The sequence below is a fragment of the Mastigoproctus giganteus genome, chromosome 5, assembly GCF_048544385.1.
Source record: "Mastigoproctus giganteus isolate SK-2022 chromosome 5, ASM4854438v1, whole genome shotgun sequence".
In the NCBI taxonomy this organism is placed as follows: domain Eukaryota; kingdom Metazoa; phylum Arthropoda; class Arachnida; order Uropygi; family Thelyphonidae; genus Mastigoproctus; species Mastigoproctus giganteus.
In genome coordinates this window covers 105,136,620-105,151,332 of record NC_143579.1, presented here as the reverse complement: position 1 = coordinate 105,151,332, position 14,713 = coordinate 105,136,620, and the positions used below count along the sequence as shown (strand labels likewise).

The following is a 14,713-nucleotide window of genomic DNA, read 5'->3' as shown; positions in this document are numbered from 1 at the left end:
GGGGGTCTGGGGGCAGAGCCCCCAGAAAAAAAAAATAATAATGATCCCCCTATTTGCGCTAAAAATAATTGCCCTAAAAATAATAATCTCCCCATTAAAATTACTGTTTTATTTTTTTTTTTTTTCCTTTTCAGCGAATCTCATTGTTAATGCTTGTAAAATATAGCTTAGAAAAACGTGCATTTTTGTTTGTTTTATTTTTAATAATTGTTCATCTGCCGTTCCTTTTCTTTCGAGAAAATTACCTTTCCCCCCCTTTTTTTTTTCTTTTCGGTTGTATCCGACTTATTCAAATGTCACGTGATATTTTGTGATCCACGAAAACCGTATTTTTGTAACTTGAACTTTTGAAATTATTGGATTTATCCTGTTTTCAGCCGCCGTATTTGTTGCTGTGCCACCCGCGTGTCACCTAGTACCGTTTGCCGAGGAGAATAGCGGGAACGCAGTGAGTGGGCGGAGTCACAATCCGTCAATCACTGCTTTCCATCCTCTTCTCCTCGCCGCCATTTTGAAGGGTGCACCGAGTATTAAATCTTTACCAAGTTCTCTTGATAAGGGACCCCTTCACTACCCTCACCAATCTTGTTACCTTTCCCTATACATGCTCAAGCAACCCTACATCCTTCCTAAAATGAGACCTCCAGACAGGTACATAGTACTCAAAGCATGGCCTCATCATTTGCTTAAACAAAGGGATAATCTCCTCCTTTTCCCTACTAGCAAAATTCCTGTATATCATTGACAATACCCCATGACCTGCTCTAGCAGTCTATCTCCATTACTCAGAAAACTTCATCTGACTGCACAATTACTCCCAGATCTTTTTCATTTTCTACCACCCTAAGTGTAGTACCACACAGTTGGTATGTTTCTCTGGGATTACTTCTACCCATATGCAGTACTTTGCATTTGTCATTTTAAAAACTTCAGTTACCACTTCTCAGCCCATCTGCCCTAGTTTTTTCCTAAATCCTGTTGCAGTAGCAAACTGCTGCCTTTACCATCATTAACAACCCTGCAAACTTTGAAATTAAGCCTGATAGACCATCAGTATCATTGATAAATATACAAAACAACACCAAACCCTGTGGGACTCCACTAATAACATTAGTCCACGAAGAGCAGTATCCACTGATTACCACTCTGTCTTCTCCCACTCAATCACCCTTTTATCCATTGTAGCAACTTACCCTTAATACCATACAGCTCCAATTTGTACAGTAACCTTCCATACATAACAGTATCAAAAGCTTTCCTCAAATCCAAGTATATGATATCAAAATTATTTTTTGCATCAAGTTCCTTTGTAACCACATCAAAATATTCAATCAAATTTGTCAGACAAGACTTTTTCTTAACAAACCCATGCTGTGTCTGAACTATTGTTGTAGTCTTGTCTACATTATCCTGGAATGCATCTTTAACCAGCAAATCCACTATTTTACATAACAGCAGTCAAACTAACTGGTCTGTAATTTGCATACAGGTCTGGAGGCCTCATTTTAGGAAGGATGTAGATTTACTTCAGCATGTACAGAGAAGGGCAACAAGATTAGTGAGGGGAATGAAGGGATCCTCTTACCAAGAGAGGCTTAAGTTCTGCAAATTGCAGTGGCTGGACTAGGCACCTGCACGGTGATCTGATTGAGGTGTATAAGGCCTTGAATGGGTTAAGCACGCTGAATTCTGATGGGATCCTTCCACTTGTACAGATTACGAACCTAAGGGGGTATAAATTCAAATTAAGAAAGGACAGATGGAATAGATGTGTGGAAATTTGCCTTTAGCCAGCAGGTGGTTAATTGCTGGAACAAACTTCCATCTGTCGTGGAAGTTGATAGGTTGAATAAATTTAAGGAGGAAGTGGACAGGCATTTGGAAGGAATGGTGCGATTTTTTTTTTTTTTTTTTTGGCTGATGCTGCATAAGCTCATACACTTGCTTTCTTGCATCACATGCCACTACTACTACTCGTGTACATATTATTGAGTATTGTACATTCATGTTAATTCTTACTTTGTATTTCTACATACAACCGAACTTGTGTTTAAGCGGTATAATGCATGCATTATTTCAAATAATAAAATAAAAGCTACTGAAAAACAAATGAAAAAACGGCTACACTCTAGTTTGTGGTACCCTTCGTGTTTCGCTATGTGATGCACATAAGGTTGTGCTTCTATATTATGCAATAAACACTAGAAAAAAACAAATAAAAAATCGGAGTGCGAGCAGCACCGACACCAGCAAAAAAAAAAAAAAAAACATGAAATATAATTGCGAGCTACCGGCCGGTAGCTCGCAATTATTTCATTTTTTTGGGTTTTTTTCTTTTCACGGTGAGGGCAAAAAAAAAAAAAAAAGCACATTTTCATTCTTTCACCGTGAGGTAGAAAAAATATACATATATAAAAATTACTAATAAAACAGTAGATTCCTGTATAATTTCAGTAAAGAAACAATTGGTGAAATTGGATAAAACGTCAATCGTAAAAAGACAAAAAAAAAAAAACTTATAGTCTTACCATGTTCGTTACAAGTGATAACCTGCAAACACGTTAAGGTTTGAGTAAACACTTAATAAAAGCCAAATAATCAAAAAAGTAAAACGTCAACATGAATTTTCCTTTTTCGCGGAATCACATTATGGTATTTCAGAAAAAAATTACTTACGATGGAAAACGATTCAAACTACACACCAAAATGTAAGCCAACAGACACTGACCATCAGACAATTTTTAAAAGAAATATAATTATTGCGAGTGCAGCGCCACAACAATTTCCAAAGTATTAAATAGTAGTATTATTAAATAGTATTAAATATTTACACACAAAATCGTCAAAGAATAAATCAGTTATATTATTTACTAGTTATTAATTGAAATCATTAATACATATATTACTTTATCGTGAAGAATCAGAAGACATTAATCAGCCTGAAACTGACTTAGAAACAGCCTGAAAGTCACTTAGAAAGAAATAGGCATGAATGCATAATCGAAAAAAAGTCTAGCAACTTCTAAGATTACTTTCTTCGATGCTGCACATTTAGAACAGCAAATTCTAAATGGGAATCGTTAAAGGAAGTAATCTTGGAAGATGCTAGGCTTTTGTCCCCACAAAGAAATACTTTTCAAGGTTTAGGCTTAAATAATAATAATAATAATAAAATTCTTTATTTATAGAAATGTAGGACACGATTCCCGCTACAGGCAACCAGAGGAATCTAACCATTAACTAGAGGCAGATGAACTAATGAAACTCAAGGCAGAGAAGAAAAATGACAGAGATCCATAAAAATTATCAGGTGATACAGAGGACTATGGTAGACATAAGAAGGTCTGTACAGGTAACCCCCGTATAACACGGTACTGCTATAACACAGTTTCACTCCAACACGATTGATAAATTGTGGCATGCCTCGCACAAAACGATACTTATATTGCACGGTTAGAGAATTTCGTTAAACCTCGCATAACAAAAAAAAAAAAAAAAAAACCCAACCTATTATATTAGGCCACCCGAATATGTAAATTCATCTGCCGTGCATTGGGTATTATTTCTGTAAATTGCGTGTGTTCAATGGCCGATTTGCCTGTTTTGCTGGACGAAACCCCCCCCAGTTTCTGGGGGGAGGGACACGCAATCTACGCCTGAAACGACTAACTCAGCCACAGAGTGAAAAAAGCCCATTAAAGTTCCTCGCCTCATTGAAGGGATTGTTTCAATCCCGTCGATGACGCGAGGAACTGATATTCACTGTTGAAGCAGCAAGACCTAATTCCCTTGCAATAGATGACAAACTTTGTCCTGCTTCGTACTTCTTAATGATTTTCATCTTCATTTCTAAATGAATTTTGTTTCGTTTCCTGGCACTACCACCACTTGCAATTTTCGTTGGTCGCTTTCCCTTCATCATTGTAATACCTAAATAGGAACGAAGAGAAGTTTATGAAAGTTTGTTTTTTATATGATTGAAGTTTTCAGTGAAGGGGAACACATTTCACCATAATAGCATAAAAATCCACACAATTGCAGTTATCGTTATTATTGCAAATATAATAAGATCGAGTTTACTACCGATCATAATTAGATACACTAACAGAAAAGCCCAATAAATCGGAAAGTGCAAACTGTTTTTATTGTTTTTTGGTCGTGACCTCCAGAACCGTGTTTTAGAAATATATCACAAAAACGTTCAAAATTGATTCTCATAACGGGAACATACGATAACGATGAATGCGTAGTGCAATTTTCGTTATAAATATCACCTTTTAGAGAGATAAATAGGTTAGTGATATAGCGAAATTTTCAACTTTCAAGGTCTTTGAACAAATTACAAAAAAAAAAAAAAAAAAACAGTGTTATTCGGTTCACATTACGATATTCTCACTACACCTCCATTTGTTCCTACGGGATGCAGAATATATTTCCACGAATTTTTTAAGTCTGCACCGGCAGGCAAAATCTTTCGTAAAGTCCTGTTAGTTTAACTTCTGTTCCAGGTAAATTAATGGAGGCACTGGTTAAAGAAGCACTGCAGGATCATCTAGACAAGAATTCTGTTATAGCTCAGACGCAGCATGGTTTTGTTAAGGGCAGGTCTTGCCTGACCAATTTGATTGGATACTATGATGTAGTCACAAAAGAACTGGATGCAGGGAATAACTTTGATATTATATATTTGGATCTTAGAAAGGCTTTCGATACTGTTGCACATGGAAGACTGCTGCACAAATTGGAGCAGTGTGGCATTGGAGGCAAATTGCTGCTATGGATAAGGGGATGGTTGAGTGGCAGAAGACAGAGAGTGGTAATCAATGGACACTGCTCAACGTGGACTAATGTTATTAGTGGAGTTCCTCAAGGTTCAGTGTTGGGTCCGTTGTTGTTTTCGGTGTTTATGAATGATATTGATGATGACATATCAAGTTTAATGTCCAAGTTTGCAGATGATACAAAGGTTGGCAGGGTCGTTAAGGACACTACTGACGCTATGCTGCTGCAACAGGATCTGGAAAGGTTGAACAGATGGGCTGAGAGGTGGCAAATGAAGTTTAACATTGACAAATGTAAAGTACTACATATGGGATACAGTAACCCCAGAGCAACGTATCAACTCTGCGGTACTACACTGACAGTGGTGGAGAATGAAAAGGACCTGGGGGTAATTGTGTAGGCAGATATGAAGTTCTCTGAGCAGTGCAGACGAGCTGCAAGAGTAGCTCATGGTGTCTTGTCAATGATATACAGGAATTTTTCTAGCAGGGATAAGGAGGTGATTATTCCCTTGTATAAGGCAATGGTTAGGCCACATCTTGAGTACTGTATACAGGTCTGGAGGCCTCATTTCAAGAAGGATGTAGAGCTGCTGGAACGGGTACAGAGAAGGGCAACAAGATTAGTAAATGGAACAAAGGGTTGCTCTTACGAAGAAAGGCTTAAGTTTTGCAAATTACAGAGTCTGGAGACTAGGCACCGGCGAGGTGATCTGATAGAGGTGTTTAAGGCTTTGAATGGTTTGAGCATGCTCAATGCCAATGGGATTCTTCATCTTGCTCAGAATAATCACCTCAGAGGGCATAAATTCAAATTGAGGAAGGACGGATGTCGGATAGATGTGCGGAAATTTGCCTTTGGCCAGCGGGTGGTTGGTTGGTGGAACCGACTTCCATCACTTGTTGTTGAAGTTGATAGCCTAAACAAATTTAAAGCTCAACTGGACAGGTATTTCGAACAAACGGAGGGGTGAAATGGGAGTGGGTTTTTTTTTTTTTTTTTTGGCTGATGCTGAATAAGCTTGCTTTCTTGCATCATATGCCTCTACTAATGCTAATGCTAAGTCGAATTTACGTAAGTTGGGGAATTCCTTTATATATATACAGTATATATATATATATTGATTTATTTTTTATATATAAAATTTATTTCGTTATTGTTGTTATTTATTTATTTTTCTTATTTAATTTTATTTATTATTATTTTATTTATTTTAAATTTTTTATTTATTTTTTTATTATTTTTTTTTCCTGGTTCCCAGGGCGGCCTGGGAGCGGGATCGCTGGCACCCACCGGTATAGCACTACTTCCTGTGGGTGCGGGACTTTAGTGCATGAGGCAATGACAGAATGGTGAACTCAAGCCCGGTTTTATGTGCCTGGGGACGTCCAATCGGAGGGGAATGTCTGGGTACCGGCTGCAATCCGGTGGCGCAGAGGCCTTTTCCATACAGGTCCATTTTGAAGAAATTCTGCATAAATTCAGCTTTTCAAGTGGAGATAGACGGAAGTCTAGGTCCCACCCTAGACATGATGATGATAATAATAATAATAATAATACCTAAACATCATTGTTCCTTGGTGGTCTGAGAAATTAGCGTCTCTTCGTAGACAAGTTAATTCTGCAAGAAGAGATTATTATAGAACACGATCGTTGCCAGCTCAGGAGGTCTAATGGTTTAAAACCAAATACAAAATCTCCCCGCCTTACGTAAAGGTTGCGTTCCGCAGAACGCTACGCAAGTCGGATTTTACGTTAGTCAAAATTTCCCCATGCTTGTGCATCACTCTCAAGTGTGTTCACTGAATTGATAGAATCAAAAAAGAAATGTTCGACGAACATGTGAATAGAATTATTTATTGTATTTATTCAATTGTTTATCTCATGCGCAGGAAAAATTGCGTGCAAGTGAAAAAAATTTCAAAATTATAAAATTACAAAAAAAGAGAGGAGACAGGCATATCGTCAGTAAGTTTTACCTCTCGAGCATCTTTGCAAATTTGACGTCTTCAGCTGATAAGTACGCCGCTGCGGAGGTTGAGGGCTGTGGAGATTTAGTCTCCACAGCCGCTCAACCGCTGTTGAGCGGCTGTGGAGACTCGGGATCGGCCGCTCCATCTTTCGAAAGAACATATCAATGGATGACTGGACGGTGGCTTTTTATTTTCATCGTAGATTTATTTGTAGCAAGCAAGCATATCATTCTCCCCTCTGTTAACTTTTAAGAATCGTTCGCTCTCAGGATCCATCTTCTCAAACCTCGCCATTTCGGATGCAATTTCACGAAATGCCATTGCCATATGAGGAGCATCTCAGCTCCTCATTTGGTTCATCTCGATCTTCATCATCGTTTTCTTCTTTCACTATCGCTGCCTGCAGGTCAATAAGTTGTTAGTTACATAATTCCTTCTCTTCTTCCTCTATTAACTCCTCCACGTCTTTGGCATCGACCTCCAACTGAAGTAGCTCTGCAACCTTTAAAATCTTATCTGTAACCTCTTCATATGATTAGTCTTTTTCAAATCTTCGAAACATTTTACGTGACGTGGGCATATTTTCTTCCATGCGCCATTTAAACAACTTTTAGTAATTTCCCCTCAGGCCTTATTAATGTTTAAGATGACATGGTAAATATTGTAAGGTTTCTAAAAGTCTCTTAACGTAAACTTTTTCTCCTCGTCTACTGCAGACAATGCCTGAGAAAATGTTGTGCGAAAATAGTATGCTTTTAAATTCGAAATAACATCCTGATCCCTAGATTGGATGAATGAAGTCGTGTTTGGCGGTAGAAATATGACTCTCACGTTCGAATTGAAATTATCTAGATGCGTAGGATGTCTAGGGGCATTATCTAATAGAAGCAAAATCTTGAAAGGAACGTCGTTGTCTGTACAATATTTTTCAATCTCGGGAATGAAGCAGCATTTAAACCAATCCTCAAAGAGAAATATGTTATCCATGCTATTTCTTGAATGGTCATTAGACTCGGGGGCACTCGCTTCTGAATCTGATTTTCCATCTACATTATTAACAGCTGTTCCATCTTCGAAATAGCACCTGAACGCTGTTTTGTGATCACTGTTGATCTTAAGTGCGTTGATCCTTTGACATGTCCTTTTATACGCTCACTGTCCTTTAAAATAGTATTCAGTGTTAAAGCAGCCAGACCTAATTCCCTTGCAGTAGATGACATACTTTGTCCTGCTTCGTACTTCTTAAAGATTTTCATCTTCATTTCTAAATCAATTTTGTTTCGTTTCCTGTCACTACCATCACCTGCACTTTCCGTTGGTCTCTTTCCCTTCATCATTGTGATACGTAAATAGGAATGAAGAGAAGTTTCTGAAAATTTGTTTTTTGTATGGTTGAAGATTTCAGTGAAGAGGAACACATTTCACCATAAAGCCGTAACGTGAAAACCCACATGATTGCAGTTATCGGGATTATTGTAAATGCAATAAGATCGGGTTTACTGCCTGTTTATAATTAGATGCGCTAGTAGGAAAGCCTAATAAAGAGGAAATTGCAAATTATTTTTATGGTAGTGACCTCCGGAAATGTGTTTTAGAAAAATATTACAAAGGCGTTCAAAATTGATTCTATTAACGGAACATATGGTAACGATGAAAGTGTAGCGCAATTTCCATTTAAAAATGACCTTTTAGAGAGATAAATAGCTTAATAATATAATGAAATTTTCAACTTCCAAGGACTTGGAACGAATTACAAAAAAAAAAAAAAAAAAAAAAAAATGTATTATTGGGTTAATCTTACGATATTTTCACCCTCCGTTTATTACTACGGGATGCAAAATACGTTTCCACGATTTTTTTTTGAAGTTTGCACCGGCGGGCAAAAACTTACGTAAAGTCGAATTTCCGTAAGTCAAGTATTACGTAAGTCGTGGAGTTACTGTACAAAAATAAAAAGATATACTGAAAAGCATTCAAGAACAGAGGTTATGTTATAGCGTGTCAACTGTGTATGAGTTAATCACTAAGTTAAAGAAGCAGGTAGTAAACTACACTACAAGTGAGTCGAGCAAAATAACAAAGACGGCATCAAACTTTATATTAGCTAAGTGGGTTGACTTTGAAGCTATTGCAACAGAGTGTAGAGTGTGTTTAGTGTCAAACAGCACCAGGGATTTCCCCCACCTCCGCCTAGTATACATTGTGGGTGTGGAACAGAACACTGTCAATGCCAGAGGTTTAAAAGTGTATGGGTTTTTTAAATGTGTAGTGTCGAGTACCATTGTTCCTCTGGTCATTTAGCCGCTGGGCCCCTAATGGGTTCCAACCTTGTCCACACTCTGCCCCGTGGAGGCAGACCAGGTACACCAGTATTATAGTTATTTCCGCTGGCAGATCCTGCCACCAAATTTCCCGAGATTTCATTGGCTAGGACCTTAAAAAAAAAAAAAATACTACAGATAGGGGTTAGCCAAAAGGATTACTAATTATGCAACTGATGTTGTTATTAAGTTTTTGGGTGTAGGGCTCAAGCAATTTAGAGATGGTTCAGATGCTGGTTATAAGTTAGAGATGGGGGAGGGAGACTGAAGGCTGGGGGGGAAAACACAGAGATAAGGGGTCCATAGAGAAGATGACCCCCAAATCAGTGGAGCAGGCCCATGCCCACCAGAGGGAAAAGAGGGATGCGAGGGGGCAGGCGATCAGGGATAAACTTCCTCCTGCCTGGGCGGTGGGGAAAAAGAACCACGCAAGGGAGCGTAGCAAAGAAAGCTTAATGGCAGCAGCTGAGCTGTGCTTTGGAGTGTCAAAGCTGGAACGTAGGTCCCTTTCCATCTTGTTTTCTTTTTCAGAGTCTGGCACGGCTGTCACATTTGGGACTGTACGTAATGTGTCCTGCACGATGTAGTAGTAGTAGTAGTAGTGGCATGTGATGCAAGAAAGCAAGTGTGTGAGCTTATGCAGCACCAGCCAAAAAAAAAAAAAAAAAAAAATCACACCATTCCCTCCAAATGCCTGTCCAGTTCCTCCTCAAATTTATTCAGCCTATCAACTTCCACAAAGATAGATGGAAGTTTGTTCCAGCAATTGAAGTTTAACATTGACAAGTGTAAAGTACTACACATGGGAAACAGCAATCCCAGAGCAACGTATCAACTCTGTGGTACTACACTGACAGTGGTAGAGAATGAAAGGGACTTGGGGGTGGTTGTGCAGGCAGATATGAAGTTCTCTAAGCAGTACAGACGGGCTGCAAGGGTAGCTCATGGAGTATTGTCAATGATATACAGGAATTTTTCCAGCAGGGATAAGGAGGTGATTATTCCACTGTATAAGGCAACGGTCAGGCCACACCTAGAGTACTGTATACAGGTCTGGAGGCCTCATTTCAAGAAGGATGTAGAGCTGCTGGAACGAGTACAGAGAAGGGCAACAAGATTAGTGAATGGAACAAAGGGGTGCTTTTACGAAGAAAGGATTAAGTTTTGCAAATTACAGTGTCTGGAGACTAGGCACCAGCGAGGTGATCTGATAGAGGTGTATAAAGCCTTGAATGGTTTAAGCATGCTCAATGCTGATGGGATTCTTCCTCTAGCTCAGAAAAATCACCTGAGAGGGCATAAATTCAAATTGAGGAAAGACAGATGTAGGATAGATGTGCGGAAATTTGCCTTTAGCCAGCGGGTGGTTGGTTGGTGGAACAGACTTCCATCCCTTGTGGTGGTGGTTGATAGCCTAAATAAGTTAAAGGCTCAGCTGGACAGGTATTTTGAACGAACAGAGGGGTGAAGTGGAAGTGGGTTTTTTTTTTTTTTTTTGGCTGATGCTGCATAAGCTTGCTTTCTTGCATCAAATGCCTCTACTAATGCTAATGCTAATTAACCACCCGCTGTCTAAAGGCAAATTTCCGCACATCTATTCTACATCTATCCTTTCTTAATTTGAATTTATGCCCCCTTAGGTTCGTAATCTGTACAAGTGGAAGGATCCCATCAGAATTCAGCGTGCTCAACCCATTCGAGGCCTTATATACCTCAATCAGATCACCGCGCAGGTGCCTAGCCTCCAACCACTACAATTTGCAGAACCTAAGCCTCTCTTGGTAAGAGAATCCCTTCATTCCCCTCACTAATCTTGTTGCTCTTCTCTGTACACGCTCAAGTAAATCTACAACCTTTCTAAAATGAGGCCTCCAGACCTGTACAGAGTATTCAAGGCGTGGCGTGACCATTGCCTTATACAGAGGGACAATCAGCTCCTTCTCCCTGCTAGAAAAATTCCTATATATCATTGACAAAACCCCATGACCTGCCCTGGCAGCCTGTGTGCATTGCTCAGAAAACTTCATATCTGACTGCACAATTACTCCCAGGTCTTTTTCATTTTCTACCACCGTAAGTGTAGTACCGCACAATTGGTACGTTTCTCTGGGGTTACTTCTACCCATATGCAGTACTTTGCATTTGTCAAGGTTAAACATCAGTTGCCACTTCTTAGCCCATCTGCCCAAATTATCTAGATCCTGTTGCAGTAGCACACAGGCATTGCTGTCATTAACAACCCTGCAAACCTTTGTATCATCTGCAAACTTCGACATTAAGCCTGCTATACCTTCATCAATATCATTGATAAATATACAAAATAACAGTGGACCTGACACCTAACCCTGTGGGACACGCTAATAACATTAGTCCACGAAGAGCAGCACCCATTGATTACCACCCTCTGTTTTCTCCCACTTAACCATCCTTTTATCCATTGTAGCAATTTACCCTTAATACCATTCTGCTCCAATTTGTACAATAGTCTTCCATGAGCAACAGTGTCAAAAGCTTTCCTGAAATCCAAATATATGATATCAAAATTATTTTTTGCATCCAGTTCCTTTGTAACCACATCATAAAAGCCTATCAAATTTGTCAGACGAGACTTTCTCTTAACAAACCCATGCTGTGTCTGAATTATTGCTACTGCCTTGTCTAGATGATCCTGCAATGCATCTTTAACCAGTGACTCCATTATTTTATCCGGAACGGAACATTTTATCACACTTCGATTCCCCTTTCTTCAACAATTTCTCCTCCACTTTGCTTTCAGTTATTACAAAATCATTAAGTATCCTGCTACAATTTGATAACCTTCTTCCATTTTCAAACCTTAATAATTACTCATGTGTGAATGTAGATGCAAAATACTCATTGAGTTTGTTTGCTATCTGAGCAGGATCATCAACAGTCGAACCATCGAAATCAAGTGGACCAATCAGATTCATCCCCTTCATTTTAGAGTTTATATGAGTAAAGAAATCCTTGCTGTTTTTCTTAGCATCTTTTGCCAGGAATTTCTCGTGATCTGCCTTTGCCTGCCTAACCTCCTTTGTGACCTAATTACAGACTAACTTATATCTGCCATAGGCGTCTGAATCGCTTGATAATTTATATGCATCCCATGCATTTTTCTTCTCTGTTACGAGTCTTATTCGTTCATTAGATAACCATTTAGGCCTAAACCTTGAACCTCGTCAGCAGACGGTGACGAGGCGACTAGTGGCCAGACGTGTTCAAAGCGCTAAGTGGATTTTTCTTATTTATTGATTTGCAATTATTGTTTTTCTAAAAACTTTTGATTTAAATTTAGCAGTATAGCATTATTTTGTGATTTTCTGATTAATTTGGTGTATTTATTCTTTACTGGGCCTTGCAATTGCATAAAAGTATCGGTCAGGGTATACACGTGTTACCAGTCGCAACACCGCTGAACGAGAAGTTTTTTTTAGCCATATTTAGGCGCTTATTGAATATTTTTTACATCAAATTATTTTTTTAAGTAGCTTATAGACCAAGTAAGGATCGTTAGTTTATTCGAAAGTTAATTAATACTTAAGTGTCCATAAATTACCGTTCGTAACTTCCCGCCTTTGTCTTCGTCATACGATCGTCATATATCGCACCTAGATAGCGTTAGTATAGTAGAGGTTATAATATTTTCAGTGATCGGTAAAATCTATTAACTTCTTGAACTTCGTTGGCATTTAAATTGAACTTTTTTACCTAAATACATATATCGACTTAGATTACAAACGTAACATAATTAATTAATACATAACTGGTACGGAAGTGATATGAGGGGAACTCGGAGATAATTAATACTTGACACTAAAAAATATATATCCCGTTATAACTGTGTTGGGAGATAATTTAGGGTTATAAACTGAAATTGAAATTTTATTTAAATTAAAAGAAACATGACTCAGACCAGAGCAGCAAAACAAAAGGCTCAAGCTAATGGAAGTGCTGTTGCGCAGAGGAGAGCTGAGGGGGGGGGGGGCAGTTGCCTTCTGAATCACAGACTTCTAAAATGCACAGCTTGCATGATGTTTGTGGAGCAATCAGATACGGGACATGATATTGCCATGGGGGATGTCTTTGTGTGTGCGCGATGCAAGGAATGTATCGAAATCAGGCAACAACTCAGCGTTTTTATGGGCCTATATGAGAGCTTGAAGGACAGGGTGGATGCCCTCAAAGGAACTAAATTGAGGGGCCCATCAAGCTCTCAGCTGCCCACATCAACGCCAGAGCTTGCACGTGGTCGTCGCGCAACACAGCGGCAACCCCAAGGCAGAATGCGCTGGTCCCAAAGGAACTAGTAGTTGTTGGTGACTCTATTGTCAGGGAAACGGGGAACATGCTTTGTAAAAAGGATAGGTACAACAGGACCAGGGTATGTCTGCCAGGAGTCAAGGTTGATGACGTTGTAGAGCAGATATCATCTTTTAAGGGCACAAAAGGTGATATAGTTGTACACGTTGGCACTAATGATATCAAGAGTAGGAGACAGGCAGAATTACTTAACAAGTACAGGTCACTGTTGAAAAAAAGCCCTGAAATAGGGTTGAATTTGAAAGTGTCTGCAATTCTGCCCAGACACGATAGGAGGGAGTATATGATGAGAGCCTTGTCGATCAATTCGGCCATGGAAAGATTGTGCAAGGCCCAAGAGGTAGAATTTTTTTCAGCCTGGACTGTACTTGTTAACAGGAGAGATTGCTTCTACACGGATGGGATACACTTAAATAGAAAGGGTGCAAGAATATTTGCTGATGCTATCGAGGCAGTGTTAGGTAGTTCGGAAAACTGCTAGCTTGGGGGGGAGACAAAGACGAATAGATTAACAGTAGCCACTGGCAGAGGTGAAAGAGATTCTTGCACTGCTTCTATTAGAATGAACAGAAGCCTGAAAAACCAGATGCAGGATATTTCAGAGACTGCCGGGAGTCATTGCGGTACAAGTAAACACATGGGTTGTGTGAGGGTAGCTAAGAATAAAAATAGGTACATGTATACTTGCGTTTACACCAATGCTAGGAGTTTACTAAATAAATTTGATGAATTTGAGGTATTGCTCAAACCATCAAAGGCAGATATTGTTGGGATATCAGAGACGTAGTGTCACAGAGATATAAAGAATGCAGAACTGGAATTTGGGGAGTACAACGTCTACAGAAAGGATAGACTGGATAGGAAGGGAGGAGGTGTTATGCTATTAGTTAAGAAATACATAAAATCCAAGGAAGTGAAGCCAGTGGACATCGGTGGACAGTGCAGTATCGAGTCAGTTTGGTGTGACATAAGCATTGGGAGATCAAAATTCAGAGTAGGAGTGTGCTATAGGCCTAATGACTCTGATGAGTATAATGAGATACTGTACAAGGAAATAGAGTGGGCCAGTAAATCAGAGAGTCTTATAATGGGAGATTTTAATTTCCCAGATATTGACGGGAATTTGGGGGCTGGTCACTCACACACTAGCAAGGCTTTTGTGGATTTATTGTATGATTGTTTTCTACATCAACATGTTCAGGAGGCAACTAGAGGGAAGAATACACTTGTTTGATTATCAGCAGTGATTCTTCATGCATTAAGAATCTGCAGATAAATGAACCACTAGGTGGCAGT

At 39.2% G+C, this 14,713-nt stretch overlaps 1 protein-coding gene across 2 annotated transcripts in view; it reads right to left on the bottom strand.

The window, feature by feature from the left end:
• Positions 1-2,766, bottom strand: part of RpL9 (ribosomal protein L9) — a 74,744-nt gene extending 71,978 nt beyond the window's left edge. Inside the window, exon 1 of one of the 2 annotated variants that reach the window (XM_090373390.1) lies at positions 2,677-2,766. The gene's annotated coding sequence lies outside the window, so the exon portion shown is untranslated. Of the gene's footprint in view, positions 1-2,528; positions 2,607-2,676 lie in introns of those variants that run through there. The other variant, XM_090373391.1, reaches the window with a different exon arrangement.
• Between the last annotated feature and the right edge of the window lie 11,947 nt (positions 2,767-14,713).